Below are 15,610 nucleotides of genomic sequence, written 5' to 3'. Positions count from 1 at the left end.
TAGCACTCAGCATGGGCATAGCTTGGGTTTCAGGTAACATCTATGTGCTCTACATAACTCCCACTGTATTGGTCTAACAGTGCCTACAGAGTTACAACGTGGCCTTTGCAAAAATGCACGTGTACAGAATCACTTGTGGCAGGCAGTGCATTACATTGTCCTACAGATACCAACCGATGCACACAACTGTATTCATTGACCCTTCCACACCCACAAGGCATTTCATTCCCGAAAGCCAGAGAAGATTTTTATCACCCTATCCCCTGACTGCAGAGGATCAATCGATCTGGATTTTAAAATTTTGTCTCATCTTCCCCCTCCAGTGGGGAATCCTTCATACATCACCTGCTATCCCTCATGGTTTGAACTCGGAGCCTGGACATGCCATCCTCACGGCTTGCTACAGGCAAGCTCTCTGAATGCTTAGCCTCAAACCACTTGTTTTTAGCATGTTGGGCCCAACACCGTAAATGTCATCAAGACACAATCCAACTAATGGAGTGTTTGAGTAACACTCTCAAGACAAAATTGCAGAGTGTGCATTGATTCCCAGCAGTTACAGTCCTCTCCTGTTGACACTGAAAGACACACCAAGTAGAAGGTCCTGCAGGCTTGGCAAGGCCCTGCTTGTCAAACCAAAGAGCATTTTACAAAGTTCATCTCCTTTCCAAATGAGCCACTTTACCTCATTTTTACATTTATGTCAAGGAGGATCCAAGACTAACAAAAAATGTAATGAAAGTTGCTGGCTACTGAATCCTCTGTGGCTTGTCAATGTTATTTTCTCTAAATTAAAGACCCATACACACACCCTGCTTGAACCTCATGACACAGGCATCATAGAAGAAAATCTCAAGATTTTCTGATTCTGAGAGATTCTGATTCTGAGAGAACAATTTGTTTGTCTTACTCATGAGAGGGAAGGAGACCCCTGCGGTGCTGCTGTAGTACACCGAGAGAGATGCAGGCAGCAGGGGCTCACGTGGCTGTGTGGAACATCTGTTCTGTCCTACAGATGCTGTCCAAGTATGTCTTCCAAGCCTAGTGCCAGCCATTATCCAAAGAAGTATTACACAGAGACACCTCCTTTGCCATCAGCTCTGACTGAGCCCTGTCCCAGTAAGCTGTTGGTGGGAAGCATCCACCAAGGACTGGGAGGCACCGTACTGTGGTTTCAGAGTCAGATCCAGTAACCATGACATAGCTGGAGCTGCAGCACAGGCCACCACAGATTGCAAACTTTCTGCCTGCTTTTCATGTTAGTATAAATCACTTGACACCATATGAAGTATTGCTGCCAGCTCTTGACAGCCTCTTGGGAAGATTCAACAAACCACAACTTGTCAGTGGGAGTTTTGCCTTTACAAGTTCAAACTGAACTGCCCCAACCCTTGTGAACAAAGAGCAACACTTCAGGAGGAGAATAGATGAACTCTGTAGCACTAGAAGCATGTCTGTATCTGTTTCTGCGGGGTAAAATATTCCCTCAAGCAGCAGGTCATTAACACATAGCTAGGTAGTTTTCAATAAACTGGTGCCCAACCACTGTGGCAGTAAATGATAACCTAGTGCCTGGTAGCATCACTGAAACCAAAGGACACCCCATTCCTAGCCACCACGTAAACTCTAGTCGTTGCTCTGGAGGCTGTGACATGGACAGCAATAAGTGATATGCTTTAAGAAGAGGAAAGACAAGGCAGGGCAACATGGCATGAAGAAGAAAAGCTGCTCTGCAGACAGCAAGATCACTCTAGGTGCAAAAGGTTGGCAAGGTGGGAGATACACACCTCAGAGCTGCCCTATAGCCTTTATCCAACCCCAGAGAAAGGGATGTTTCCTTGGAGAGCATCCTCTATGCACATGCATTATAGACACCAGTGAAGAGCCGCTGTCACAGGGATGTGGTGGGCAGCACACATGATGACTGCTTTCTAGGGGCGTTAGCTTAACGAGGGGAAACAGCTGCCTTATTTTCCACACTCCATCCAGAGCACTAGAGCCAGTGGCAGGTCATATCTCTGCAGACTTATGTCAAGGATTAAATAAAAGCCGAACTGCTGTAAACAGCAAAGTGAGCCTGCAACTGTATGCCAAAATGTGCATGCAGGTCTGCAACCTGCCTCTCTTGCAGAGTACCCTGACACACTACTCAAGAGGCAGAAAATCAAACCAAACCAAACAAATAAAAAAGGCAAGATGGAAGGAAATAATTACGTGTGGCTTACAAGGCTGTTAGTTACAAGAAGAAAGTCTTACATGCAGTGACTGCGTGGTTAAGCCAGTCAGTGAAACTTGGAGCAGTGGACAGCAATGCCATTTAGGAGAAGCAGAGCAATAACAAGTACCGAGGTTTTCAGTGTTTTCCCTGGTGACAGCTTTGATCCTTACTTTCCTCAGTCAAGTAACTGAAATATGCATGAGATGACACACAAGCACAGTACAGAGCTCTCAGACCTTTCTGCCCCCAGCCACTTCCTTCCTGTTTACTCAGGCACCTGTGTAGAAACGTGTCACAACATGTCAAAGTGCAGCACCGTGGCTTGGTGCTTCACACGTATCTCCCCTCTGCCCCCCAAAACCCACCCGAATTTGTCACAATGGCTCAAGAGGGAGTGAAACTGGCTCTCCTCACAATAGAGGATTGCCCTATTTGTGTGTGAAGGAGAGGGGCTGCCGCCTGGGCCGCAGCCCTCGCATCTGTAAGGGCTGGAGACAAGCCGCACAGATAGGCAGAAATCAATAAGCTGGCGGATCAGAGGGCCTGGCGGAGGAGCCGCTCTGTGCACATGCACAGGGGCCGAACATCTGTCAGGCAAACAAAAAGCAACCCAAGCGGAACAAAAGAGAGGATTATTTTAACTCAAGTTCTTCTTCAGTCTCAGCAGGCAATGTTCAAGCCGTCCTCATATTCAGACACTGAGGCCTTATGGAGTACGGGCTGTCCGGGAAATGCCAAACGCTGTTACCACAAGACAAAAGAGGGGTAAAAGAAAAAAAAAAGTAGATATGGAAAATTCAGACTGACTTGTGAGTGCAAGTGAGCAGAGGGAAGGTGGAGGGGCACCGGTAAGGGGATGGAGGAAAGGGAGGAAAAAGGAGGACAGTGTGACAACATGACGAAGAAGTTGATGACAGATCTCCACAACAGTAGAAAACAAAGCTGATCATTTCAAACGTGCCACAGAAGAACAAAATATTGTTGCACAGCTATAGATTGACAAGCACTAAGGCTATACCCCCCCAGCTTCCTCCCTCATGTGAAAGGGCAGGGTCACTGCAGACCTTCTGCTCATGCAGGTTAACACTGGGGAGTTCTCAGAAGGGGCCTTGTACTCAATGCCCTCCTCACCTGGAGGAAGCCCAGCTTCAACCACAAGACCCTGGCACTTCTGGGGGAGCAAAGGATTTAGGATAAGCTCGAAAACAAGCTGCCATACCTCTCCCCTGTGCTTTGTGTTAGCCAGCAGACACGGTTACTTTCCAGCTTTGTTTCTCCATCACAGCTTTCTCTTCTAATCAGTGTGTCATGTATTTGCTAGAAATAGGTGCAAAGCAAAAATGCTAGGTGCAAAGCAGTGAATTTGAGATGAAACAGATTTAATAAAATCATATTTGGGCTTAAAATGTCAGAAACCTTCATCCTTTCTGAAAGGATGATTTCACAGTTGAAAACCCCCGATATTGTATTCACGTGCTGCTGCTCTGTGCCCTTATGCTGCTGTTGACTTGGTGCATTTTCAAACTGAAGTATTATTAGGGGAAAAAAACTTCTAGGTTTTGAGTTTTCTTCAGCAGTTTCAGAGTATGTAAGCTGCCTCCACTGCTGATAGCAGGAGGTGTTCTTGATAGAGGTGAACTTGCTTAGTAGAAATTTCTGAACTTGCAGCTCCATGGCCTTGGAGGCACCCACCCATCAAGCACTGGCCCACAGCATCCTATAAAACAGATATATGTCTTGGCCTTGAAAGTGGCTTGCCATAGAAGACATGGGTTCTTAATGGCATTTTAGGAAGTATCACACAGGTATTTTGAGCCAACTTCATTTAATTACGTTCTTTTTGGGGTGGGGAAGGGATGTGAACTGGAAGAGGTTTTGATTTAGGAAAACAGGCTCCTTTTTTAAAAGAAAAACAAAGTAGTAACTGGAACAAAAACCGCAAAACAATATGCTTAGCTTCTGCCTTATCTTAGAAGCTTCTAAATTTCCTTATCCTTATTTACAGTGCCAGGCACAACCGGGTTAGCTGAGACCTCCAGGATGACCCTTAAAAAAGAGTAAGCCTTGCTTTTTGTTTTGCTGGAGAGAGTGAAGAAGAAGGGCTGCCTTCCCCATCCCGGGAAAGGGTCTTGGCTCCAAGTCCCAGCTGGCCACAGATGCCTTCTTGGATCTCTTGAACTCAGCCTCTACACATCGAGGAGAAGTAAGTAAGGCTTTGAGGGACTTATGCCACCTGTGTCTTTTGCTCACATGTACCACCTACCTGAGAGGAACCAGAGGCAGCAGACAAGGGACTCTTGTCAGAAGGCAGAGACAGGCACTGCAGCCTGGTGCTGGCAGCATGTTCCTCCATCACGGGCAAAAAAGGGCATCTGTCATAGATGCTACACCTCTTTTCCCCAGGAGCTTTGCTCTGGTGTACAGGGAGCCTCATCCAGCTTTCCCCTGAGAAAAGTCCCAAGCCCAGACTCAGAGTCTACTTCCCACTTCTGCTTCTGGTATACCCAGGTTCTTGTTGACTTTCCTTCATCAGCAGTTACTCAACTCACCTGTAGCCTCCCCTGGATGCCTCACTTTGCCTGGGCTCCAGTTTCCTAATAAGAATTTCCAACCGACTTCTTGGTTGTGTCTCAGGAATTTCAGGGGTCCTCTATTTTCCTTTTACAAGCAGTTCTTATACAGACAATCAGTAGCAAATCAGTTACTTCTTTTCTCACTGTTAGGATATTACTAATATTTGTCCATATCCAATGTTTTTCCTTAAAGCCAAAGCAGTCAAGTATCTTTTGCTCTTTTGGGTTATTTTTTGCAAGTCTAGAACCATATGTGAGTCCTCTCTTAAGCCATACAAGCAAATGCTTCTATAGAGCTGGACTTTAGAGAGAGGCTGTTAGAACATGGGGTTTGATGTTATGCTGATAAATAAGAAAAAATAATACAAAGCTAAACATTTACAGGAGAGAAAACTGTTTCATATGAGGAACAGTTATGTTAAGGGAACAGTATATTATATTGTGCAATAAAACAGGGAGGATTTTGCCTTTTAGTTTCCACCACAGAAACATACTCCTAATTCTCCCTGAGCGCTGGCTCCTCCAGAAGATGGATAAGGAATAAAGGAAAAGAGAAGAAAGGAAGGTGGTAAAACCAGTAAAAATAATATATGTGCATCTATAGTGTGACATTTTGCAACTTTGCCTTAGGAAAATAAGTATGTTTGAGGTGTTTAATTTTGTCCTTGTCTACCTGCAATAAAAAAGAAAAGCCATCTCATCAGTACAATCTTTTTTTGAAGGAGATTGGGTTTGAGTCAATCTGGCTGTGAGAGGCTCTTGGATTAGGAGTCATTGAAGGTGTCTTTTTTACATACAAAATCTGACATGGCCAGTTCCTTACAAAAACTGGTTTCAGGGTTGTTTTGATGCCTGTGAGTTTGCACCACAGGCAAAGGATGGGTCTGGAACATGAAAGCCAGGGACAGGAAACCAAGACAGCAGAAGGCACTGGTCATGTGGTAGTGGAGACTGACAGAGACTTGATCTGAGAGCAAATTTCTTCTGTGACTTTGATGGTCCCCATTTCCACTGGAGCCATGGAGCATCATGCTCCTCCTCAAAATGCTTTTAACTGAAGCATTAGAGAGACAATGCCAATGTGTGATGTTAGAATGACTTTGTACACTAGTTGACACAGTCCATTAGATTGCAGCTTGAACACTTCTGCTCCAAGAGCCTAAAAGAGAGACAGGACTAACCAGTGGCTCTCAGACAAGCAGCTGTGACATGTACCATCACAGTAAATTAATGGTGGCCACAGTTTTGACAGTTTAAATCGAAACAGAATTGAACAATCAGAGCAAGTTTTTGTCTTGTGGGTTGCAATGAATTCCCTAGTGACTGCATGCAGCCACTATTATTGTCTTTGAGAGTCACTGTCCTAAGAGATGAGTTTTTTAACAAGTGAACAAATAACTCAATTAGAAATTAGTACATTCCTGAGAGAAACTCAGCAGTCTCTTCTCCCATTAGCAACAGCGGGAGTTGCCATGCTCTGCACGTGACCAAGTGATAGCTATTCTCCTTTCCTTCAGCAGATAACTCTCATGTAACTGCTTCACAATGTTATCCCAGTTTTCCTCTTTTGGGTACCATTTGCTGATATGTGGGAATGTGCGAATTTTTGGTCAAGTTTCAGCCTAGAAAAAATATCCAATTACACAAAACTAAATGAAAAAGGCAGGGGACCAGAGATCAGTTTTGTGAGTTGATGAGTGAACTTTTTGTTGAAAAGTACTTATTAGAGTATTCACTTTGTGCATGAGCTTGTTCTATCAAGGGGAGAGAAAAATAAGTCATTCTAGGATCTAAAAACAGTCAAGAAATCAAACTCAGGCAGTCTGAGGATGACAGATTGGTTAACCTGAATTATGTGAGTAGTACAGATATAATAACTTTCCTCCAAGGTAGTAAAAAGAGAGAAATGTATGTTTATTAAATATATTCAGTGGGCATGGGAAGCTTCCTGCAAGGAATAGAATGTCCTTTGAGTCTATGTCGTGGTAGTGTGGTACTGAAAAACAGAAGGGGTGAAGGAATTGTGAACAGCTGGTGAGTAGCAGCCCTATACCAAAAGAATGAAGTGTGAAGGAGGGGAGAAGGCAATTAAAAAAACCCAAAACAACAACAAAAAAGAGCTAAGATCCTAACAACAGTAAAATAGAACTGAAACAAAAAAAACAAACTGAAGTGTTGGGAGCGTACTGTCAAACACCAGTTTCTCATGGACTGTAAGAGCAACAGAAGCCATTGTCCTCTGCTGAGGATTGGAACCATAAAAAATAACAAGTTGGGCTGGGAACATAGCTGCTGTGTGTTCTCAGTCACATTTCTCAAGTAAGACCAACAACTCTCTCTCTGTCTTCAATATAAGAGATGCTCCATAGAGAATGAGTACACCCCTGCCTAGCTGGGGAGATGATCTGTGAACACTCACCTTCCTTAAAAAAAAATCCCAACAGTTAGAATGTAATTAGTTCATTAAGGCTCTCAGGTGAGAAATAAATAATGGCTCCATGCCAGGATGGTGGGGATGTGGGACAGGGAGGCAGCCAAACACGCAGTGCAGCCTGTGGCCAGTTCCAGGGAGAGGTTTGGGCTGGGGTGGTTGCAGGCGGCAGCATGCCCTGCTCCTGGGCACACAGCTGGCACAAAGCTCTGCTCCAGAGCTCCTGTCCTCACAGCTGCACGCCTTCCTGACAAGAGGAAGACAGAAGTTTATGCTCAGCCTCAGGCAAGGTGCACAGACTTTCCTGGCAGGCTTGCCCCCATGGCACGCTATTGTACAAATTGTCCTTGCGTGCTTTCACTTGGCACAGCAGTATTTCAGAGGTTTGGGCACTTCTACAGTAGAGGCTGGGCAGAACTGCCTCCTCCCCTCTAGATTGCTGGGGACCTGCTTGGGGCTGAGGCACGTCCTAGAGGACAATGGCACAACACAGCGCTTGCCCCATTCTTGCTACCCCAGCTGTGCTGGAAGTTGGGCTAAATAATGCACAAAGACGCTTAAAAGCAGAAGGTGATTTTTGAGAAAGGAAAGATGAAGCAGACAGATTCTAACTGAGCAACAACAGTGATATGTAATATTGTGACAGATATGGAGAGGCAATAACGGAAAAGTTATTCACCACTTCTCACAGTACAGATATTAATGGGCTTCACCCGAAATGATGTGACAGGGAGGCCAAAACAAACAGAGGAAGTATCTTCTCCCATATAGTATCAATTATAAACACAAAGAGACAAATCTGGATAAGAATATTCTCTAAATGCAACTCAACACATGAATACAATCTGAACTCAGAAGTCCTTAAGTCACAGAATACCAGACACCAGAAGGCTATACAGAAAGAATTGTCTCTCTTTGCTAACCCTGTTCTTACACAGTGCTATTGACCACTGTTGAAGGTTGGAAAGATCTTTGCTGAACGCAAGGGTATAGTCTTGTTTTCCTCAATTTTTTATTTGTCCTTTGAAACTTGGCATACTCAGTGATTAAAACCAAACCTGTCTTTGAAACAAATATATCCAAATCACATCCATCCAAAGTGCTATGTTAACCTTACTGCCACATGTTTTGACATTCAGTATTTTTAAACTTTTTAAAAGGCTTCTGCTCAAGGCTGGACTCATCTTTTTCAGGGCATGATTGACAGGGGTCTATTTCAAAATACCTTCCATTAAGGAAAAAAAAAAAGAAAACTACCTTAATGGTGAAGCAGGGAATGACAGCAGCAGACAAAAGATCATTGCTTCTTTGTTCTTGAAATCTGAAGAAAATACACAGAACTCCATTGTATGACTTTTTCATACACAACATTGTCTCTCTTGACCCCATGCACATCTGCAGCATGAAGTCCTCTGTTATCTCTGGATAACAGCTGTTGCATCACTGATTATTCATCAGCTCCACTTCAGTCTGCTTAAGGTGCTGTGAAAATCCCACAAATTGCTGAGTTTACTAAGTGAATTCAAGATAAAGCCTTAAATTGATGAAAAAAAGTAGGAATAACAATGGATAACTCTTACTGGACATTTTGTTTGGTTGTCTGTAGCACATAGGCCTGTATTTTAACATGTTGGAATTGGAGGACTTTTAAAAAATATTATAGAATCCCCCAGTTTTCTCATCTAACTCCTTTATAGTTTTAATTTGGCTTTGGAGAGCAAAACGCAAGGGCAAGGAACACATGCAGCCAGTACTGGAGAAACAAGCAAGCCCTTCAAGTTATATGATGTGCAGAAGCAGAATTTACAGAGCAATTAATTAGTGAGGATTTCCAGTTAAAAGAAGGTGACTGAAGAGGTATGTGCACAACCCAACCCCTCTGAATGCAAATACTCCTTGATCTTTATTTGGGGCAGCGGAAGTAATTTCTCTTCTGTCTTCTCACACTTGCTATGGAAACCACAATTCGGCATGTACCTCCTCCCCAGGTAATTCATCTTCTGGGCTCCTCCACCACCACCTCCCCCAACCGTTTTCCACCCCTACCACTCCCCAGTTACCAATGCTCATATTCCCACATGGGTGCTAAATCCCATCAGTTTTTCTGTCCGAAGGATAAGGATGGAAGAAGATTTCTTTGATCTCCAAGACTCTTTCATGGGTCATTTGAGGGGTGAGGACAGAAGAAGGTGAAGATTTCCAGTTTATCATCAAGGCATTGATGGCCACCAGATTGCTGGGAACATAATAGTGGATATTCCTGAAAAAAAAAAGGTTGCTTTGCAGCTCAGCACTAAATTGTTAATGAGCTCCTGGTGTAAATTCATGAAGTGTAGGGACTCAGTCTAAGCAGGTGGCTCTGCAGTGACATGCAGCCTCCAATTATCTACTTACAAGCAAGTTGTACAGCTCCATATCTACATGGTCAGTATGTGAGTTTAGATTAGTGTTATGGAGTCTACAATGTGATAGGCATATTTCCAGATATATGAGCCTACCTTACAGACTGTAAACCAGAGAAAACAGTTTCTGTAGGAGCCCCAGAGGCTATTGCATGGAGTGGTCCCGAGTCCTGGTACCAGTGGCTCATTTGCCTTGTGGCCATTTGTAAAGCAGACTGTTTAGAAGTCACTGTTCTTCAGTCTCTCCAGATGTGAAGGTGCCACACATGCACAGATGTTGCAGGTAGCTGCAGTTTGTCTTTTGGAGTTATGAGTGTTGAGGCTCAGGTACAGGATGCCAACACATAAGTCCACTGAAATGATACAGAGCCACAGAGTTAAAAGTACATAATCAACCTTTGTTCTAAATTCCCTAATTGGATTGCAAAATGACTTTTTTTCATGCTCTCAACTTGTCTTTTGTCTCTTCCAGTTCATCTACATCACATTCCTTGCAATTATATCACACTCCCTTTGTCCAATGCCAAGTCTTTGCTGAGGACTTGTAAAATCCTCATTCCCAATTGTTTACCTGTGTGGTACAGGATTTCTGTCTTTCTTCAGAAGGCAATTCTGCTATAGCCTCCTTCTGTTGGGCAAAATTATGCAAATTGCATAGATTAAATTGCTGTATAATGGTTGATCAGCTTTTCCTTATTGTTTGCCTTTTGCTACACAGGATTTGTGTGCATTTAAGAGTTTTATGTGTTTAATAGTTATTTAAGAGGCTTAGCATAGCTAATACCTTCAAGCAGTTCTGTCCCTGCAGACTAGAGAGAAGTAAAGGCTATCTCTGGCATCAGTGATTTCGGCTGAAGGAGATTTAAAAATTATTTAAAAAGCCTGAGTGGCAAAGTTTCTGGGAAGAAGATACAGTGACTGTTGACATTGTTTGGAGAGTGTGCTGCTGTTTACTGAAACTCTCTTCTGTCTCTCTCCTGATAAAAGGAGCTGCAAAGAAGACCCAGCTCCTGCTGGAGGAACGGGTCCAGCAGGATGCAGGTCTCCAAATTCCATGTTTTCTATTACAGCATGTTTCCACTCATGTACATGCAAATGCTTGAATTCACTTTGGCATGAGCATAGGCTCCTATTCCAGCTCAAGGCTGATTGCAAGAGAACACATAGGCATTTCCTCTCAGTTGCCAGATCCTGTTCTTGTTAACATTTTGCCAAAGCATTAATCATATCCCAAATCCCATGTGCCCCTGAGCAGACTTTCCCTCCCAGCTGCTTCATCCCCATCCCTTGATAGACAGACTTTCATCTCTCTCCCACTCCTTACAGATCCTTGAACTATTCCAAGAGCTGCAGCCCCACCAGAGCAAGCAGGACAGGAACACTGAGTGGTTTGCTGCCATCGAGCTGGCTTTTACACATCCTCACTGGTCACATAGTGGAGGCCACTCCAGTCCACTCAGCAAAGTACACAGAATCCATGGAATACATACAGCTTTTCTGTAAGCAATTAACTGAAGAAGTCAGGTTTGGTTTTCTTAAACAAATTAGCCTTTTAGTATTGAGTTATACACACCGTTGAGAAAACAGAGAGTAAAGTAAATAAGTTCTTGAAAAGCAACCCTTCTTCCATGCAGCTCCAGAGAGTACTACTCACACATTTGCCCACTGCAAACAGATGGGCCATTTTCTCGTGTCTCTATTAGGTAATAGGCTCAAACTGTGAACAAATAAAGCAGAAAACACCCAATATGCCAATGTGTTAATTTTGTCTTCCTGTAGGTGTCCCTGTCGATTGCAAAACTGAGACAGCCCCAGCTTTGTAATGTCTTACTTTTTTCCAACAAAGTTATAATAATTTTCCTGGGCAAAATAAATCCTGAGCATTTTTCACAGCGATAGATATGTAAAAGGTGTTGATTAAGCCATATGTGAGAAACAACAAAACTAGCCCTAGCAACTTGATAACCTATTTGTTTCTGTGTTATTTTTTTAGATAGCTGGATTCTCTGTTAAAGCATGCATCTCTATGCACATTCTTTACCAACTCTAAGTTTTAATGATATGCCCAGAACCATTTTACCTGATATGCATATGAATACACACAGTATGTATAAATATGTGCCATTTGCATGTGGTACATGTACTTCACTGGGGTGTATAGCTCAGGGTAGAATCTCTCTCAGGCTGCACAGATCTTAAAAACTAGTAATGTGTGTGAACGGTTCATCATTACTTTTATGCACCAGACGGTCCCCACGCTTACACTGGCATTGCCAGAAGGTTTCCACAGGGGACAAAATGGAATATGATAACTTCTAAAGAGGTCTAGGTATTGACTAAAACTAAAAAATACTCAATATTCTTCTCCCAAGATATTCAGTCCAACTCTGAGGTTTTACTTATTTTGCCTAGAAAGTCTTTCTCCTTGCAGGGCCAAATTCTTCAGCCCAAAGAGGAGCAAGTGCTGAGTGCCACAGAGATTTGTGTACTTCCCAACACAAATTGAATAGTTCTTAATGCACTCAAGCCTATACCCAAGAAATATAAAGGTGCTTCTCTTTCTTTAAAGCTTAACCTGATTAGAGTCACTCCTATGACTCTTAATTTACCACTATCAAACTGCCTCTCCTATTGTTATAACCTTTCTTTCTTTCATGAGGGCTCTTTGGAAGCTTTTCACATACTTGTTAAATGCTCTTGGTCACAAAGCCTGCTCAAAGTTCCCTTGATCATGTCATTGCTATGGTGTAAAATTGAATTACTTTTACAATGCATGCTGTACCCTGGCAAAGTGAAGTCTTTTCCCACAGTTAACAGAGGTGGAAGGCCTCAAAAATAAATGAATAAAGAAGGACCAAAAAAAAGTGAATTTTCATCAAACTGAAGAAAATAACTTTTTCCTGAAATGTAGGCTAGGCAAGTTCAAACATCTCTTTATTAAGTGTCAGCTAGGCACATCTCGCTGTTTCAAAAGAGAAATGGGCTGACTTGCTGGGGAGCAGTAAATAATAGTGAAAAGTAAAGCATTTGCAGTTTGCTTGATTTTTTTTTTTGGTGGTGGTTATAAACAACATCTTGTCTCCCATGAAGAATCAAGAACATGAACAGCTTTTTTATTGTTGAAAATGCCTGTGGGATATTGTAGGGTTGTGGATCACAAAGTTAGTTTTCATCCTTACTTCTATCCTTTTTATAGGATTGGACATCACATGAATGAGGTTATCCAAACCAGAAATAAGCATTAAAACCAGACAAGATATACTCAGAGCATACTCCCCATGCCTCCAAAAGAAATCCTCTCACACATCCCTTTGTGGAAAATAAGCGGGGCTTTGTTATTCGTATTGTATCATCTAAATAAAGGACTTTGATTAGCCCTGCTTGTTCCAGGTTCTTGTTACATAGTACAATAACAGGGCTGAACTGGCAGCCCATGGCTTCATGCTGGAGACAGCATAGTGCCCCTCAGAAGGCAAGCCTCTCTTTGGAGAGCTCAGTGGTCCTGCATTGTCTACAAGGTATGAAACATATGCAGCAAAACACATGGACATGGCTAATACCTTTCTTGAGTTCAGCATTATCTTCCAGTGACTCGATTGATAAACTATTTTACCTGGTGTCAAAAACTCAGGCTAATTTTCCTTTCCCCTCTGTTTTTGGTGCATGACCTGGTTATTGTTGTTTTACTGTGAAGCTCAGGGTCCTTCCTGTCACAGCCACAGTGGCTTCCTTCAGCTTCAGATCTTCATGTTCTTGATAGCAAATTCAATCCTCACACCAGTGGGCCGGGACTGGCAGGAGCTCATGGCCAGGGGTGCATCAATCATGACCAAGGTCCTACCTGGAGAGGGTCTAGATGCACCCTTTCTTATCTTTGGTAACTCAGGTTCAGTCTTAGGACTGTCTTGAACTGAACAAGGACTTTACGGATTCCTGAGTAGTTTCAGTCCTACCTATCCTGTAAAAGGGACTGTGCTGCCATGTCACAGGGTAATCATCTTCCACAGGTATTGTTCTTGCACGTATATATTCTGCTAAAATCATGCTTTTGTGGTGAGAGCTTGCATCCTGCCAAGCAGGGTGATTTCGTTGTACTGTTATCATAAAAGGGGTTTATAGGGAGCTGCTTCCACACTACCCTGCACTGGGGTGCAAGCAGAACACATCTGGGGAGATGTGACCTCTCTGTTGCTCAAAGGGATTCCCAGTTAACCAAGCAGCAAGGAGAACAATGGGAGCAACACTCTTTTGACTTGCATGGTTTTCATCTTTCTTTTGCTTCCCTTGGATTTTCTAAGGCAGGCTGTGAATACTGAAGTGTCACCACTTGCACTTAAAGACTTCGCAGGTGATAGTGTGATGCTTGTTCACACCAATATGAGAGGAACCCCACAGCAGGAAGTCAGTTCTTTCAGACCTCTTTAGAAATGTGTGATAATCTTATAGTGCATCAACACTTTCTCCCTCCCCTCTCTCCTTGCCTCTAATTTCTCTTAAACAAGGTGATGTTAGTCTCTACGTTTTCATGCTACTGCTGACACAGCTCTCCTTTCTCTAAATTTGTCTCTTTCACACTTCACTATTCAGTGCTTTGGGGATGGGTTTATGTATTCAGTCTACACCTAGCCTGCTGTGTTGCACTCTTCATGATACTTTTTTCCACATGCTTTGGAAAAGTCACATTTGGTGATAGATATGCAGGCCCTTTTGTGTTCCCTTCCTTTTTTTTTCTTCTCTTCTTGCTCCTCCCGCCTTGCCTTCTCTATAAGGTTGGTCCATATTTAAATTTTGCACTTCTGAATAACATTCCTTGTATTCTTACTATGTTCAGAGCCAGTCAGATTTTTATGGTTTTTTTTTTTTTTTTTTTATTTTATTTTATTTTAACACAAGCAGCTTTTGTTAGCCAAGTATCCCAACTCTGAACAGTTTTCCAGGAAAGGAAAGCCCCAGGTTCAAGACCCTCTATGGAGTTAATGGCAATTTGAATATGAATCCACATCCCTTGGGAGCATACTTACTGCCAAAATGATGTTTGTTCTATGTATGTATTTATTTTAATTACCGATCCACTAAACAACCTTTGAAAGATTGTTTTATCTTGATGTGCAATCAAGTTGAAGGATTTGAGAAGTTTCCTGGCCAGCTCTATTTATGTCACTGTAATATCTGATTTTCTCCCAGAGGTTGATAAATTTGCTCATGCAATCCAGCAAACAAGGCAACAACATATCAATATGGCTTTAGAGTTGGGAAATAAACACATAGAAGACAGGTTAAGCAATTTTCTCAAGGTCACACTCCAAATAGGAATGTGCTCCCGCCACAAGAATCTCTTCCATGCCACACTTATATGTCTCCAAACTCACCATTTTTATTTAAGTACCAAGAAATATTTATGCCATCACCTGATATCAGAGCACTGAGACTTACCGAAGCTTTTATTAAAGCTGTGTACAAATGCTACATTCTCACAGTGTCCATCTGGCGTAGCAATCACTATTTTGTCTCCTTTGCAGGTTGTGACACCAGAGGACATATGGGAAAGGTGATATGATCAAAACTGTGACGAGAATCAGCAGAGAAAGTACTGTCATTGTCCTTGTCTCCCCACATGCACACAGTGGGTTCCCTGTGGAGGACACCAGGTTCTCAGGCTACTTCTCATCTGGTTTAAACATTGGATGTTAATACTTTTGTGTACCTTAAAAGTCCTGGTGAAGATTAGTGTTTCCCTCTTTAGTGCAACAGAGGTGTGTTAAAACCCACCAGGACTTACACACCACGTGGGCCTCTCTTAAGAAGCTCAGCTGTAAAAATAATTCTCATCGCACATTACAAAGTTGACTGTGGTGTTAAACACAGCAGACATTTGGTGAAGTGTACTCCTGGACGGGACCAAGTAGTTGCTAAGCATGCTAAGAAACAGTTCTTTCATTCAAACAGAGGCCACCAAAATGGTTTTTGAATAAGAACTCACTGAGTT

Source organism: Corapipo altera, unplaced genomic scaffold, assembly GCF_003945725.1.
Source record: "Corapipo altera isolate COAL_440 unplaced genomic scaffold, ASM394572v1 2b, whole genome shotgun sequence".
NCBI classification, from domain to species: Eukaryota; Metazoa; Chordata; class Aves; order Passeriformes; family Pipridae; genus Corapipo; species Corapipo altera.
Note: the sequence above shows the minus strand (reverse complement) of the source record.